The 15,465-nt window shown below is 41.4% G+C and overlaps 1 pseudogene; it reads left to right on the forward strand.

Annotated features, from left to right (window-relative positions):
- The first annotated feature begins 956 nt into the window (after positions 1-956).
- Positions 957-1,749, forward strand: LOC100346400 (large ribosomal subunit protein uL30 pseudogene; annotated as a pseudogene).
- The last annotated feature ends 13,716 nt before the right edge of the window (positions 1,750-15,465 follow it).

Raw genomic sequence — 15,465 nt, forward strand, 5'->3', positions numbered from 1 at the left:
TTCTAGTCCTGGTTGGGGTGCCGGATTCTGTCCCGGTTGCCCCTCTTCCAGGCCAGCTCTCTGCTGTGGCCAGGGAGTGCAGTGGAGGACGGCCCAAGTGCTTGGGCCCTGCACCCCATGGGAGACCAGGATAAGCTCCTGGCTCCTGCCTTCAGATCAGCGCTGTGCGCTGGCTGCAGCGCGCCGGCTGTGTCAGCCATTGGAGAGTGAACCAATGGAGGGAAGACCTTTCTCTCTGTCTCTCTCTCACTGTCCACTCTGCCTTAAAAAAAAAAAAAAAAAAAGTCCAACATCACCCTGATATCAAAACCAGACAAGGACACAACAAGCAAAGTACAGGCCAATATCCTAGATGAGCATAGTTGTGAAAATTCTCAACAAAATACTAGCAAATCAAATCCAACAGCACATTAAGAAGTTTGTTCTCCAATTTCAAATAGGATTCATTCCAGGAATGCACAGGTATGCGAATCAATAAATGTGATATAACACAGCAACAGAATGAAGGGCAAAAATAATATGATCATCTTAGTAGATACAAAAAAAGGAATTGATAAAAGCCAACATCCTTTCATGATAAAAACTCTGAACAAACTAGGGATAGAAGGAACATACTTCAACATAATAAAGACCATATACAGCAGACTAACAGCTAACATCATACTGAATGGGGAAGGGGAAGACTTTCTCTATAATCTGGAATAAGACATGGTTGTCATCTTTCACTGTTTCTATTCAACACAGTATTAGAAATCGCAGCCAGAGCAATCAAGCAGGAGACAGAAATAAAGGGCATCCACACGATCACTGCTTGCAGGTAACATACTCTTACATATAGAAAACCCAAAGACTCCATCAAAAATCTATTAGAACTAAAAAAATAAATTCAGTGAAGTTTTAGGATATGAAGTCAGTCTACAGAAATCAGCCATGTTGGCTCTTCTCCAGCTGAAATCATGGAGGGTTCTGAAGAGGGAAAAAAGGCAGGTTCCTGATGTGCCAGAAATGCTTAACAAAAAGGGGGGGAATTTCACAGAGCTCAAGATCAAGAGCCCAAGAAAGAAGTTTACCCAAAATATGCTTCAAAGGCAAGAAGGAAGCTGATCTATGAAAAAGCTGAGCATTATCACAAGGCATATAGGCACACGTACGGAACTGAAATTCAAATGGCGAGGAAGGCGAGAAAAGCTGGCAATATCTATGCACCTGCAGAGCCCAAACTGGCATTTGTCATCAGGATCCGCAGCATCAATGGTGTAAGCTCCAAAGTCCTAAGCGTGTTGCAGTCTCTTCACCTTTGCCATCTCTTCAACAGCACTTTTGTTGAGTTCAATAAGACTTCGACTCACATGCCAAGGACTGTGGGAACATGTATTGCCTGGAGGTACCTGAATCTGAAAGCAGTAAATGAACTAATGTACAAGGATGGTTATGGCAAAATCAGTAAGAAGTGAGTTGCCTTGACAGACAACGCTCTTATTGCCCAATCTCTTAGTAAATATGTTATCATGTGCATGGAGGATCTGATTCATGAGATCCATACTGTTGGAAGACACATCAGAGATCCAATAACTTCCTGGGGCCCTTCAAGTTCTTTTCCACACAGGGGATGAAGGAAGAAGACCACCTGTTTTGTAGAGGGTAAAGATAGGGGCAATAGGGGAAGACCAGATCAGCAGGCTGATTAGAAGGATGAGTCAACACGTCTACCACGGTGTTTTTATAATCTGGTTGGGTAATAAGCAGTGACTGGTCTCAAATTGAAACATGTTGTCGCATTGGTGACTTTTCTTAGCCTGTCTGCCTCCCCTTAACTATTGTGGCAAATCTTGATGTGTGATAACGTGACACTAAAACAACAACCTGTCACATGCAAAAGCAGGGACCAGTTTGTGTCTTGTGAAAAACATCTTATGGATTTGTAAAAGATTTTTTGCCAGGAAAAAAGAAATCTTTTTTTTTCATCTTTGAATTTTTCTGAGTCAAACTGTGCTTAGTTGAAGAAAGCCTGTTTGATGGGCATTTGTGCATGATTTGTAGGTAAGGCGATAAAAGTTTCATTTAGCAAAAAATAAATGTACTTGTTGAGATTCCAACTCAGGCTTTGATTTACCAGTAAACTATTGTGTAAATGTGCTGTTTTCTTTTCTCATTCCAGTTTTATGTTCTTGTTTTGCATGTTTTGCCCATATTTAGGTGAGTTAGTGGTAATTCAATTACCTATTGCAGATCTTATGAAGGAAGAATGAAGTTTGTGCCCACATATGCAAATTATTTCGGAGCATTGTAAGCATTCCTAGTGCAATTAATAAGCAAAAATGAACTAGAAATTTTGGTATTTTATAAATAACATTCTTGCATATTTTTATGGATCATCTCACCTAGATTAATGAACTGAAAAATTTTTAAGTGAAGAGTGTAACATGAAGTACACATAATAAAAGCAAAAATTGTTGTTGTCCTCCAAAAAAAAAACAGTAGTGTTATTATAGGTTAATATTGAATTATCAGAAAAAGAAATCAAGAAAGCAATACCATTTCCAATAACTACAAAAAATACATGCAGATAAATTTAACAAAGAGGTTAAATATCTCTATAATGAAAACTATGAAACACTGAAATAAAAGAAATTGAAATGGACACAAGGAAATGAAAAAGATATCCTCGGGGCCGGTACTGTGGTGCAGTGGGCTAAGCCTCCGCCTTCAGTGTGCCGGCATCCTGTAAGGGCACTGGTTCTGGTCCTGGCTGCTCCACTTTCAATCCAGCTCTCTACCTGTGGCCTGGGATAGCAGAAGATAGCTCAAGTGCTTGGGCCCCTGCACCCACATGGGAGACCCAGAGGGAGGTCCTGGCTCCTGGCTTCAGATCAGCTCAGTTCCGGCCGTTGTGGCCATTTGGGGAGTGAACCTGCAGATGGAAGACCTTTCTCTCTGTCTCTCCCTCTCTCTGTCTGTAATGCTGCCTCTCAAATAAATAAATGAAATCTTATTTTTAAAAAAAGATATCTTCTCTTCATAAATTGGAAGAGTCAATATCATTAAAAATGTCCAACTACCCAAAGCAATTTACAGACTCAATACAATCCTTCTCAAAATAACAAGGACATCTTTCATAGAACTAGGAAAAAAAAACCACATTACTAAAATTTGTTTGGGTCCACAAAAGATCCCAGATATCCAAAGGAATCTTGAGCAAAAATAGCAAAGCAGGGGGCATCACACTACCTGACTTTAAAAATAGATTACGGGGCCGGCATTGCGGCATAGCAGGCTAAGCTGCTGCCTGTGACATCAGCATCCCTATAGGGGTGCTGGTTCGGACCCAGATGCTCCACTTCTGATCCAGCTCCCTGCTAATGCACCTGGGAAAGCAGCAGAGGATGGTCAAAGTGCTTGGGCCCCTGCCACCCACATGGAGACCTGGATGAAGCACCTGGCTCCTGGTTTTGGCCTGGCCCAGCCCTAGCCACTGTGGCCATTTGCGGAGTGAACCAGAGGATGGAAGATCTCTCTCTCTCTCTCTCTCTCTGTGTGTGTGTGTGTGTGTGTCCCTGTCTATAACACTGACTTTCAAATAAATAAATCTTTAAAAATGTATTAAAATACATCACAGAGAGTGGGTGTTTAGCATGCTGGTTAAGATGCCACATTGGAGTATTTGGGTTTGATTTTCATCTCTAGCTCCTGACTCCAATACGGATGCTGGGAGGCAGCAGTGATGGCTCAAGTAGTTGGGTTCCTGCCACCCACATGGAAGGATCTGCATTGAGTTCCTGGCTCCCAGGTATTTGAGGAGGGAGCCAGCAGATGCAAATGCTTTCTCTATGTCTTTTGCCTCTGAAATACATATTTTTAAAAAATTGTATTACAAAGCTACAATAATCAAAACAACAGGGGCTGGCATTGAGGCATAGTGGTAAAGCCACTTCCTGCAATACCAGCATCCCATATGGGCACTGGTTCGTGTCCCGGTGGCTCCACTTTTAATCTAACTCTCTGTTAATGGCTTGGGAAAAGCAATGGAGGATGGCCCAAATGCTTGGGCCCCTGTCACACATGTGGGAGACCCAGAAGAGGCTCCTGGCTCCTGGCTTCAGCCTGGCCCAGCCCCTGGCTGTTGTGGCCATCTGGGGAGGGAACCAAGGGCTAGATGATCTTTTTCTCTCTTTGTAACTCTGACTTTCAAATAAATAAATAAATTTCTTCAAAATCAAAATGACAGGCTATTACATAAAAACAGACACATTGATCAACGGAACAGAATATAGAGCCTAGGATTAAACCAATGCATTTATAGTAAATTGGTCTCTGACAATTGCTAAGCATATACATTGAAAAAAGGATGGCTTTTTCAATAAATAGTACTGGGGAAATTTAATATCCACATGCAGAAGAGTGAAACTAAACCCCTCTCTCTCACCATATACAAAAATCAACTTAAAATGGATTAAAGAGCTAAGACTCAAAACTTTGAACCTAGCCGGCGCCGCGGCTCACTAGGCTAATCCTCCGCCTAGCGGCGCCGGCACACCAGGTTCTAGTCCCGGTCGGGGCGCCGGATTCTGTCCCGGTTGCCCCTGTTCCAGGCCAGCTCTCTGCTGTGGCCAGGGAGTGCAGTGGAGGATGGCCCAGGTGCTTGGGCCCTGCACCCCATGGGAGACCAGGAAAAGCACCTGGCTCCTGGCTCCTGCCATCGGATCAGCGCAGTGCGCCGGCCGCAGCGTGCCAGCCGCGGCGGCCATTGGAGGGTGAACCAACGGCAAAGGAAGACCTTTCTCTCTGCCTCTCTCTCTCACTGTCCACTCTGCCTGTCAAAAAAAAAAAAAAAAAAAAAAAAAAAAAAAAAAAAAAAAAAAAAACTTTGAACCTACTAGAAGAAAACATAAGGGAGACATTTCAGGACATTGAAATGGGCAAGATGCTTTCTGGATCAGACCTCAAAAGCACAGGAAACAAAAGCAAAAATAGACAAGTGAAGTCTCATCAAACTAAAGAACTTCTACACAGCAAAAGAAGCAATCAACAAAATAAAGAGACAAGATATAAATGGGAGAAAATATTTGCAAGTTACCTATCTGACAAGGGGTTAAAAACCAGAATATTTAAGAAACTCAAATAACTCAATAGCAAAAATAAATAAATAAATAAGTAATCCAATTTAAAATAGGACATTCAAATGCACAATAGGTACATGAAAAAAAATGCTCAATATCGCTCAGCATCAGAGAAAACCAGATCCAAAGCACAATGAGCTAACCCCTCACTCCAGTTAGATTGGCTCTAATAAAAAAGATAATAAAAGATAACAAGCTCTGGTGAACCTCGGAGAAAAGGGAACCCTTATATATTGTTGGTGGGAATGTATATTAGTACAGCCAGTATAGAAAACATTCTAGAATCTAGAAAAGTTAATCTCATAGAAGTGCAAAATGGTGGTTATCAGAGGCTAGGGAATACAGTGGGGAGGGACGGATGAGGAAAGACTGACTAATGGGTTTTAAGATATAGTTAGATAGGGGGCCGGCACTGTGGCATAGTGGGTAAAGCTGCCACCTGCAGTGCTGGCATCCCATATGAGCGCCGGCTGGAGTCCCGACTGCTCCACTTCCGATCCAGCTCTCTGCTATGGCCTGGGAAAGCAGTAGAAGATGGCCCAAGTGCTTGGGCCCCTGCACCCACATGGGACACTCAGAAGAAGCTCCTGGCTCCTGGCTTCAGATCGGCAGCGCTCCAGCCATTGCTGCCAACTGGGGAGTGAACCAGCGAATGGAATACCTTTCTCTCTCTCTCTCTCTCTCTCTCTGCCTCTGCCTCTCTGCCTCTCCTTCTCTCTCTATGTGTAACTCTGACTTTCAAGTAAAATAAATAAATCCTCAAAAAGATGTATAGATAGGAGTGAGAAGTTCTGATGTTCTATTCCACAGTAAGGGGCCGATAGATAATGTACTGTAATACTTCTCTAAAAAACAAAACAAAACAAAACAAAACAAAACAAAAAACTAGAGGGGTGGCTCTTGCTGCTCAGTGGTCAAGCCACTGCTTAAGACACCCACATCCCATGTCGGGATGGCTGGCTTCAAGTCCCACCTCCACTTCAGATCCAGCTTCCTGCTAATGTTACAAAGCAAAACAAAGATTCAAGAAAAAAGCAGCTAGAAAGGATTTTTGAATGTTTTCACCATAAAGAAATGTTAACATGCCTGAGGAGGGAGATATGTTTACCCTGATTGGAAATTATGTTGTATGTACAATATAGACATATCACATGGTATCCCATAAAAATGTACAATTTTTTGTGTGTAGGTTAAAAATAAAAGAACATTTAAAAAAAATCAGAAGGGTCGGCGCCGTGGCTCATTTGGTTAATGCTCCGCCTGTGGGCCAGCATCCCATATGGGTGCCGGGTTCTAGTCCCGGTTGCTCCTCTTCCAGTCCAGCTCTCTGCTGTGGCCTGGGAAGGCAGTGGAGGATGGCCGTAGTCCTTGGGCGCCTGCACCTGCATGGGAGACTAGGAGGAAGCACCTGGCTCCTGGCTTCGGATCAGCGTAGCTCTGGCCGTAGCAGCCATTTGGGGGGTAAATCAACGGAAGGAAGACCTTTCTCTCTGTCTCTCTCTCTCACTGTCTACCTCTATCTGTCAAATAAAAAAAAAAAATCAGGAACAGGCATTTGCATTCTAGACTTGTAGTTTTGGCCTGGCCTAGGCTTATCTGTTGTGGACATTCAGGGAGCGAACCAGTGGATGGACTCTGTCTGTCTCTGTCTTTTCTCTCTTCCTCTGCTTTTCAAATGAAAAATAAATTTGGGACTGGCATTGTGGGGTAGCAGAGTTAAGCTGCCACCTGCAACACTAGCATCCCCTACAGGCATCAGTTTGAGTTCTGGATTCCCCACTTCCGATCCAGCTCCCTGCTAATGTGCCTGGGAAAGCAGTAGAAGATGGCTAAAGTGCTTGGGCCCCTGCACACACTTGGGAGACCTGGATGGAATTCCAGGATTCTAGCTTTGGCCTGGCCCGACCTTGGTCTTAGCAGCCATTTGGGGAGTGAACCAGTGGATGGAAGACTTCTCTCTCTCTGCCTCTACCTCTCTCTGTGTAACTCTGCCTTTCAAATAAATAAATCTTTTTAAATGAACGATAAATTTTTAAAATTATTTAAAAAATCAGTGAAACAAAAAACTGGTTCTGTGAAAAAGTCAACAAAATTGACAAACCTTTATTTTGATTGACTGGGAAAGAAGTAGAGAAGACTCAAATTACTGGAATTAGAAATGAATAAGGAGACATTAATGCTTTCTTACAGAAATAAAGGATGGTAAAAAAATGACAACTGCATGACACTAAATTGCATAACTTTGATGAAATGAAAATATTCTTGGAAAGACATAAACTAGCAAAATAGACTCTAGAAAAAATGGAAAATTTGTATAGATCCATACCTAGTAAGGAAATTGAATCAATAATCAAAAGCCTTCCAACAAAGAAAAGTCCAGGACCAGATTTCTCTGGCAAATTCTAACATTTAGAGAAGAATGAACACCAATCCTCCTCAAACTCTTTTGGAAAATGGACAAGGAGAGAGAAATTCTTAACTAATTCTGTAAGTCCAGCATTATTGTGATACCAAAGCCAGACAAAGACACAAAAAGGAACAATATCACAGATCCATACTCCTTACAAATATTGATGCTAAAAATCTCAACAAAATACTAACTAACCAACTCCAGCAATGTATAAAAAGATATACATCATGACTAAATGGGATTTATCCCAAGAATGCAAAGTTTGATTGACATGTGAACATCAATCCAAGTAATAATATGCCATGTTGATGGACTAAAAAGAAAAATCACATAATCATCTCAATAAACACAGAAAAAGCTTTCAATGAAACCCAGCACCCTTTCAAAACACTCAGCAAACTAGGAGTAGAAGGGAACTTCTTCAAGTTGAAAAAGAGCCTCTACATAAAACTCACAGCTAACAGTACGTTTAATAGTAAAAGACAGGCTGCTTTCTCCCCTAGAATCAGGAACAAGACAAGGATGTCTGCTCTAGTCATTATCTATAGCTATTCAACATTGTACTGGAAGTTCTAGCCAGGGCAATTAGCTAAGGGGGTGGGGGAAATAATCCAGCTTGGAAAGGAAGAAGTAAAACTATCTCTTCACAAATAACTTCCAAATAAACAAAAAATTCTAAGGAATCCACTAAAAAAAAAAAAAACTATACCTAATGAATGAGTTCAGCTAGATTTCGGGGTACAAGATCAATATATAAAAATCAATCAGGGCTGGCGCCGCGGCTCACTAGGCTAATCCTCCGCCTAGCAGCGCCAGCACACCGGGTTCTAGTCCCGGTTGGGGTGCTGGATTCTGTCCCGGTTGCCCCTGTTCCAGGCCAGCTCTCTGCTGTGGCCAGGGAGTGCAGTGGAGGATGGCCCAGGTGCTTGGGCCCTGCACCCCATGGGAGACCAGGAAAAGCACCTGGCTCCTGGCTCCTGCCATCGGATCAGCGCGGTGCGCCGGCCGCAGCGCGCCGGCCAAGGCGGCCATTGGAGGGTGAACCAACGGCAAAAAGGAAGACCTTTCTCTCTGTCTCTCTCTCTCACTGTCCACTCTGCCTGTCAAAAAAAAAAAATCAATCATATTTTTCTACACTTGTATTGAATGATCTAAAATGGCATTAAGAAAACAATTCCATTTATAATATCATAAAAATAAAATACTAAAAAATAAATTTAGCAAAAGAAATGTGAAACTTATACTCTGAGATGTATAAAACATTGCTGAAAGAAATCAAAGATCTAAATAAATGGGGAAAAAAATCTTTTGTTCTTGGATTGGTGGAATTAATACTAAAATGGCCATAGTCCCCAAATTGATCTTTAGGTTCAACACAATGCATATCAGAGTCCCAGCAGAGTTCTTTGTCAAAATGTACAAGCCAATTCTGAAATTGAGATGCAGTTGCAAAAGAAGCTAGAAACAATCTTGAAAAAGAGCCAAGTTGGAAAGACCCACCAGCCTCCATTTCTGGAATTTCTATGAAGTGCAACCACTATCATTTGGTGAGAGATGTGATCTAGCAGAATTATAAACTGAATGACAGGAAGGCATGGTGTTGGGGGAAGGGAAATGAAGCTGAAAAGACTTCACAAAGGAAATACTTGAGCCTTTAAAGAGTTTTCATTTGGTTTAATGATTTGAGAATCGTTTTTCTAATTATAAAAGTCATGCATGTTTAATGTTGGGAGTTCAGGAGACACAGAATAGCGTAAATAGGAGACAGTTTAAAAGAGGATTACAACTGAGGCTGAAGAAGTCAGGAAGTAGCTTCTTCAAAAATATTCTTTGCTGAAGTCTCATAATCAATTTTTCCAACATTGGCTGAACACAATTGCTCAAGCCCAGACCAAAAACTCATTGGCATATCAGAGTGGGTGGAATTCACATAACAAGTGAAACTTCAGGCTTTGACTTTTATGTGATTCACTTCTGAGTTCAGACCTTTTGTTTCAGTTTTTCTGAAATGGTAGCCCATTGACTCACTTGCCTCAGAACGGCCTGGGGCAACATTTGAAAAGGCACTTAGCCGGTTCCAGGGCTCACTAGGCTAATCCTCCAGGGCTCACTAGGCTAATCCTCCGCCTGCGGCGCCGGCACACCAGGTTTTAATCCCCGTTGGGGCGCTGGATTCTGTCCCGATTGCCCCTCTTCCAGTCCAGCTCTCTGCTGTGGCCCGGGAGGGCAGTGGAGGATGGCCCAAGTGGTTGGGCACCTGCACCCGCATGGGAGACCAGGAAGAAGCACCTGGCTCCTGGCTTTGGATCGGCGCGGTGCGGCGCACCTGCTGCAGCACGCCAGCCGCAGTGGCCATTTGGAGGGTGAACCAATGGAGGGAAGACCTTTCTCTCTGTCTCTCTCTCTCTCTCTCACTGTCTACTCTGCTTGTCAAAAAAAAGAGAAAAAAGGCAGACTTCCAAGCCCCATGAAAAACCCCCTGGATGGAACTCTGGGAGCCAACCACATCATCTGCCTTTTAACACACTTATTTTTTGTTGTTTTTTAAAGATTTATTCATTTATTTGAAAGAGTTACACAGAGAGAGGAGAGGCAGAGAGAGAGAGGTCTTCCATCCAATGGATCACTCCCCAATTAGCCGCAATGGCCAGGGCTGAGCTGATCCGAAGCCAGGAGCCAGGAGCCAGGAGCCAGGAGCTTCCTCAGGGTCTCCCACATGGGTGCAGGGGCCCAAGGACTTGGGTTATCCTCTAATGCTTTCCCAGGCCACAGCAGAGAGCTCGATTGGAATAGGAGCAGCCGGGACTAGAACCGGCGCCCCTATGGGATGCCACAGCACCGGCCCCTTAACACACTTCTTAGGTGATTCTTATGTACACTTGAGTTTGGAAGCTATTTTGAGAAAAGCTTTTTGGGCTCATGAAAATGGTGGTTGAACATCATCGAAGATACTGGAAGCCTTTCCACTACTGGTTGAAATATAGAATAGTGTCACTGCTGTGGAAATGAAATGGTAGTTCCTCAATAATTAAACATAAAATGACCATATGATCCAGCTAAAGCAAGGACTTGAAGAGATATTTGCACGTATTAATAATAGCATTATTGACAACAGCCAAAGAGTGCAACAAACCAAGAGTCCATCAAAGAATAAATGATGAACAAAATGTGGCATAGCTACAAAATAACACTGTTCAACCTAAAAAAGGAAGGAAATTTTGACACATGCTACAACATGGACAAGCCTTGAAGACTATGCTAAATGTCATAAGCCAAACACAAAGGGACAAATAATGTGTGATTCCACTTCTTCAAGTTATCTAGTTTTTAGCCAAATTTGATTAAATTCATTAAGAGTGAAAGAACAGTGGTTGCAGGAGGCTGGGAGCAAGGTGGGACTGAGGAGCTGATGTTTAGTGGGTATAGAATTTTACTGGGAAACATGGAAAGTTCTGGAAATGGATAGTAGTAACTTTGCAAAGCAATGTGAATAGCACAGAATGTTGCCATACTTAAAAGCTGATTAAAATGATAAATAACAATAAAAACAAAGCCTGTGGCATCACAATACCAGATTTCAAGACATACTACAAGGCAGTTATAATCAAAACAGCCTGGTACTGGTACAAAGACAGATGGATAAAGCAATGGAACAGGATAGAAATACCAGAAACCAATCCAAGCATCTACAACCAACTTATATTTGACCAAGGAGCTAAAACCAATCCCTGGAGCAAGGACAGTTTCTTCAACAAAGTGCTAGGAAAACTGGATTTCTACATGTAGAAATATGAGGCAAGACCCCCTAACTTAGGCCTTACACAAAAATCCACTCAACATGGATTAACGATCTAAATCTACAACCTGACACCATCAAATTATTGGAGAACATTGGGGAAACCCTGCAAGACATTGGCACAGGCAAACAGTTCTTGAAAAAGACCCCAAAGGCACAGGCAATCAAAGCAAAAATTAACAAATGGGATTACATCAAATTGAGAAGTTTCTGTACTGCAATAGAAACACTCAGGAAAGTGAAGAGGCAACCAAACAGCATGGAGGAAATTATTTGCAAACTATGCAACTGATAAAGAATTAATAACCAGAATATATAAAGACATCAAGAAACTCTACAACAACAAAACAAACAAGCCAGTTAAGAAATGGGCCAAGGAAATCCAAATGGCCAACAGACACACGAAAAAATGCTCAGGATCACTAGCCATCATAAAAATGCAAATCAAAGCCACAATGAGGTTTCACCTCACCCCAGTTAGAATGGCTTTCATACAGAAATCAACAAACAACAAGGGGCCTGCACTGTGGCGTAGCAGGTAAAGCTGCTGCCTGCAGTACTGGCATCCCATATGGGTGCCCGTTTGAGTCCTGGTTGCTCCACTTCTGATCCACCTCTCTGCTACGGACTGAGAAAGTAGAAGAAGATAGCCCAAGTCCATGGGCCCCTGCAGCTTTGTGGGAGACCCGGAGGAAACTCCTGGCTCCTGGCTTCAGATTGGCTCAGTTCCAGCCAGTGAGGCCATTTGGGGAGTGAACCAGAGGATGAAAGACCTCTCTCTCTCTCTCCCTTTCTCTCTCTCTCTCTCTCTGTCTTTTTTTTCTTTCTGCCTCTGCCTCTCTGTAACTCTGACTTTCAAGTAAATAAATAAAATCTTAAAAAAACAACAAACAAACAAACAAAAACAAATGCTGGCGAGGGTGTGGGGAAAAATGTACCCTAATCCACTGTTGGTGCTAATGTAAACTGGTAAAACCACTGTGGAAGATAGTTTGGAGATACCTCAAAAATCTGAGTATAGACCTACCATATGACCCAGCCATCCCATCCTGAGAATTTACCCAAGGGAAATGAAATCAGCAAATAAAAGAGTTATCTGCAGCCCCATGTTTATTGCAGCTCAATTCACAATAGCTATGAAATGAACTCAACCTAAATGCCCGGCAACTGAAGACTGGACAAAGGAATTATGGGATATGTACTATATGGAATACTACACAGCAGTTAAAAAATGAAATCCAATCATTTGCAACAGAATGGATGTATCTGCAAAATATCATACTTAGTAAAATAAGCCAGTCCCAAAGGGACAAATACCATATGTTCTCCCTGATCTGTGGGAACTAATAGAGCACCTAAAAGGAAACCTGTAGAAGTGAAATTGACACTTTTAGAAGCAATGAGTTGAACAGCCCTTGTCTTGACTATTGAGGAACAGTTTTTTTTTTTCCACTTCTTCATACTATTTGTTGAACTCTTCACTTAACATAGAATTAATCATATGTGTATAAAGTCAATTGAAAATAGATCTCAGTAAAAAATAAGAGTGGGAATAAGAGAGGGAGGAGGAAGTTTGTAACTGTAAAGCTGTATAGTTCTGCTGACATTCCTACAGACTTACTTCTAAGGGTACAGTTTAAAAACTTGTCATGGAACCCCAAATCCCATTTAGCTGGGTGGGAAAAATGCCATCTTAAGTGTTAAGGTGACCATATTAAGTGTTAAAGTGATCATATAGATAGGATTAAGTGTTAAATGGATCATATAAATGAGATCAAGTGTCTGGTAGTAACAATAGATAGAATTAAAAAGGAGAGAATTTCCAATATAGGAAGTAGTCCACACAGCAGACTCATAGAATGACAATCGCTCTAAATATCACTCTGACCTCAGAATCAGCCCTTAAGGCATTCTGGTCTGGCTGAATAGCTCACAAGAGCATTTTAGGCATGGAAAGCCAAGACACTGTGACAAAAAAATGTCCTACATGAAGGATCTCTGTGAGAAAGACCCCAGTGGAAAGAAGAGGCCATCAAAGAAGGATGTACCTTTCTCTGAAGGGAGGCGAGAACTTCCACTTTGCTTAAGGCCTTGTCTAAATACTGATGGAGTTGTGGATTCAAAAGTTTCCCATAGCCTTGGCAGCTCATGTCAAGAACCTCAGGTAATCACTGATGTCATACATAAGAGTGTTAATTGTTAAATTAACAACAGGAGTCACTGTGCACTGACTTCCTGTGCAGGACTTCTATCCTCAATGAGTTATATTATGATGATTAACTGTAAAACTTGTTCTCAAACAGTTTGTGTGTGTGTGTGTCTGCAAATTATTGAAATCTTTACTTAGTATAGAGTTGTTCTTCTGTGCATAAAGTTAATTGAAAATGAATCTTAATGGAGAATGGGACTAGGAATGGGGTGGGAGTTGTGAGGGTGGGAGTGCAGGGATGGTGGGGAGAATAACTATATTCCTAAAGTTGTACTTACGAAATCTGTATTCATTAAATAAAAGGTCTCTTTGGGAAAAAATTTCAAAAGAGAAAAAAAGATAAATATTGTTATGCATATTCTGCCCTAATTCAAAACATGTCTCACATACACACACACACACACACACACACATCCCTGAGATCAATTCCTTTGCTTTGTCTGAAGTGGAAATCAAAAATGCCCTCACCAAGGAGCAACCCCAGAAATGTGGACCAAGTTCAATCCCCACTGAGGAAGAATATCTTACAAAGTGTCTTGCATCCAGCCTTACCAGGAGACAACCACTTCGAATTTGCTTCTGGGTATGATTTAAAGCTTTCATTTGAGGCTGCAAATCCAGAGTTGGTTAGTGAAAAATTACCAATGTCTCGGATTGGCCCAGCATGATCAGGAATTATAGCCTTGAGCTCAAGGCAGAAACAAAAGCCAGCAAAATGTTGGTTGTGGTATAGGGTTTTTTTCTTGTCTATAAAGCATTTTAACCCCGCCATGTAAGCAACTCACTTCTTTTGAAGAAAAACATTGAACTATAAGGCTGTGTAAGATTTGTTTTAAAACCATACAAGATCTTTTGTATGGTTATCATACTACCAAATACAGTTTTAGACAGCCTTGTCCTGGGAGAATTTTTAGTAGCCTCTAACCCTGACTGGTACAGTATGGGAGTTATAAATTACAGTGGAAATTTACAGCACACTCTTGTTGGTGCACAGCACAAATTAGTTATATATGGAGACTGGAGTTTTTCTGTCTTCAATTGTCTCTGATGCAGCTTATACAAAATAATCTTCATTTTCTTAACTATATACCACTTTGTAATTGCAAAAAAAAAAAAAAAAAAACACTGCAGCTCTTTCACTGACATTCTGAATGCTTTTAAATAAGTACAATTTTTTTATTAAAGAAGAGAATCTTCTCTTTTCCTGGGGATTGAAAATGTTAGTTAATAATTATGTAAGGCTGAAAATATTTATGTCTTCTACTAAAGCACCCTGGAGTTAAAAAGCCAATGTTATTCTCAGGGCATCATTGCTTACTGCCAATCCATATTTTCCTACTTTACTGTTGGAAAACTGACCAATTTTACTACATAAAACGGGCAGATTCAAGTGGTTTGCGAGCTATTTAGAGTCAATTTTTTGACAAGTGTAGGCTGTTTTAGCAAAAAGCTTGGAAAGGCTGGAGGCAGAGTCATTGGGGAAGTTTCCAAACTCAATAAACCATAATGCAATCTCACGAATATGATTGTTTAAAAATATCTGAGTTATGGCTTTCTAAAACTTGACTTTTTTTTTTTTTTTCAATGTAAGAAGTTAGCAAGTGACAAGATCGTGGCACACCTCCTTTTAACAAAGTGACACGAATTTGTTTTGTGTTCAGGGACTGCCCTTGTCTCCAATTCTAAACATCCCTCCAAATTTGCTGACTCATATTCCACCGCTCCCTGCTGATCTTCTGCAGCCAAACCCCTGGGCTCATATAAGAAGACTCCAACATGGGAAAGAGTTCTCATCACATTGTTACCTGGACTAAATGAATACACAGTAGAAATGGACTGACTATGCAATGTGAGCCAGTCCTGATGTTTTTTTTTTTAAATGTGTTATATATACATTTTTTTTTAAAAAATGACTAGAAAGAAATGCATCCAA

This window comes from Oryctolagus cuniculus, chromosome X, assembly GCF_051225735.1.
Source record: "Oryctolagus cuniculus isolate XC-2025 breed Fujian yellow rabbit chromosome X, ASM5122573v1, whole genome shotgun sequence".
Taxonomy (NCBI): Eukaryota; Metazoa; Chordata; class Mammalia; order Lagomorpha; family Leporidae; genus Oryctolagus; species Oryctolagus cuniculus.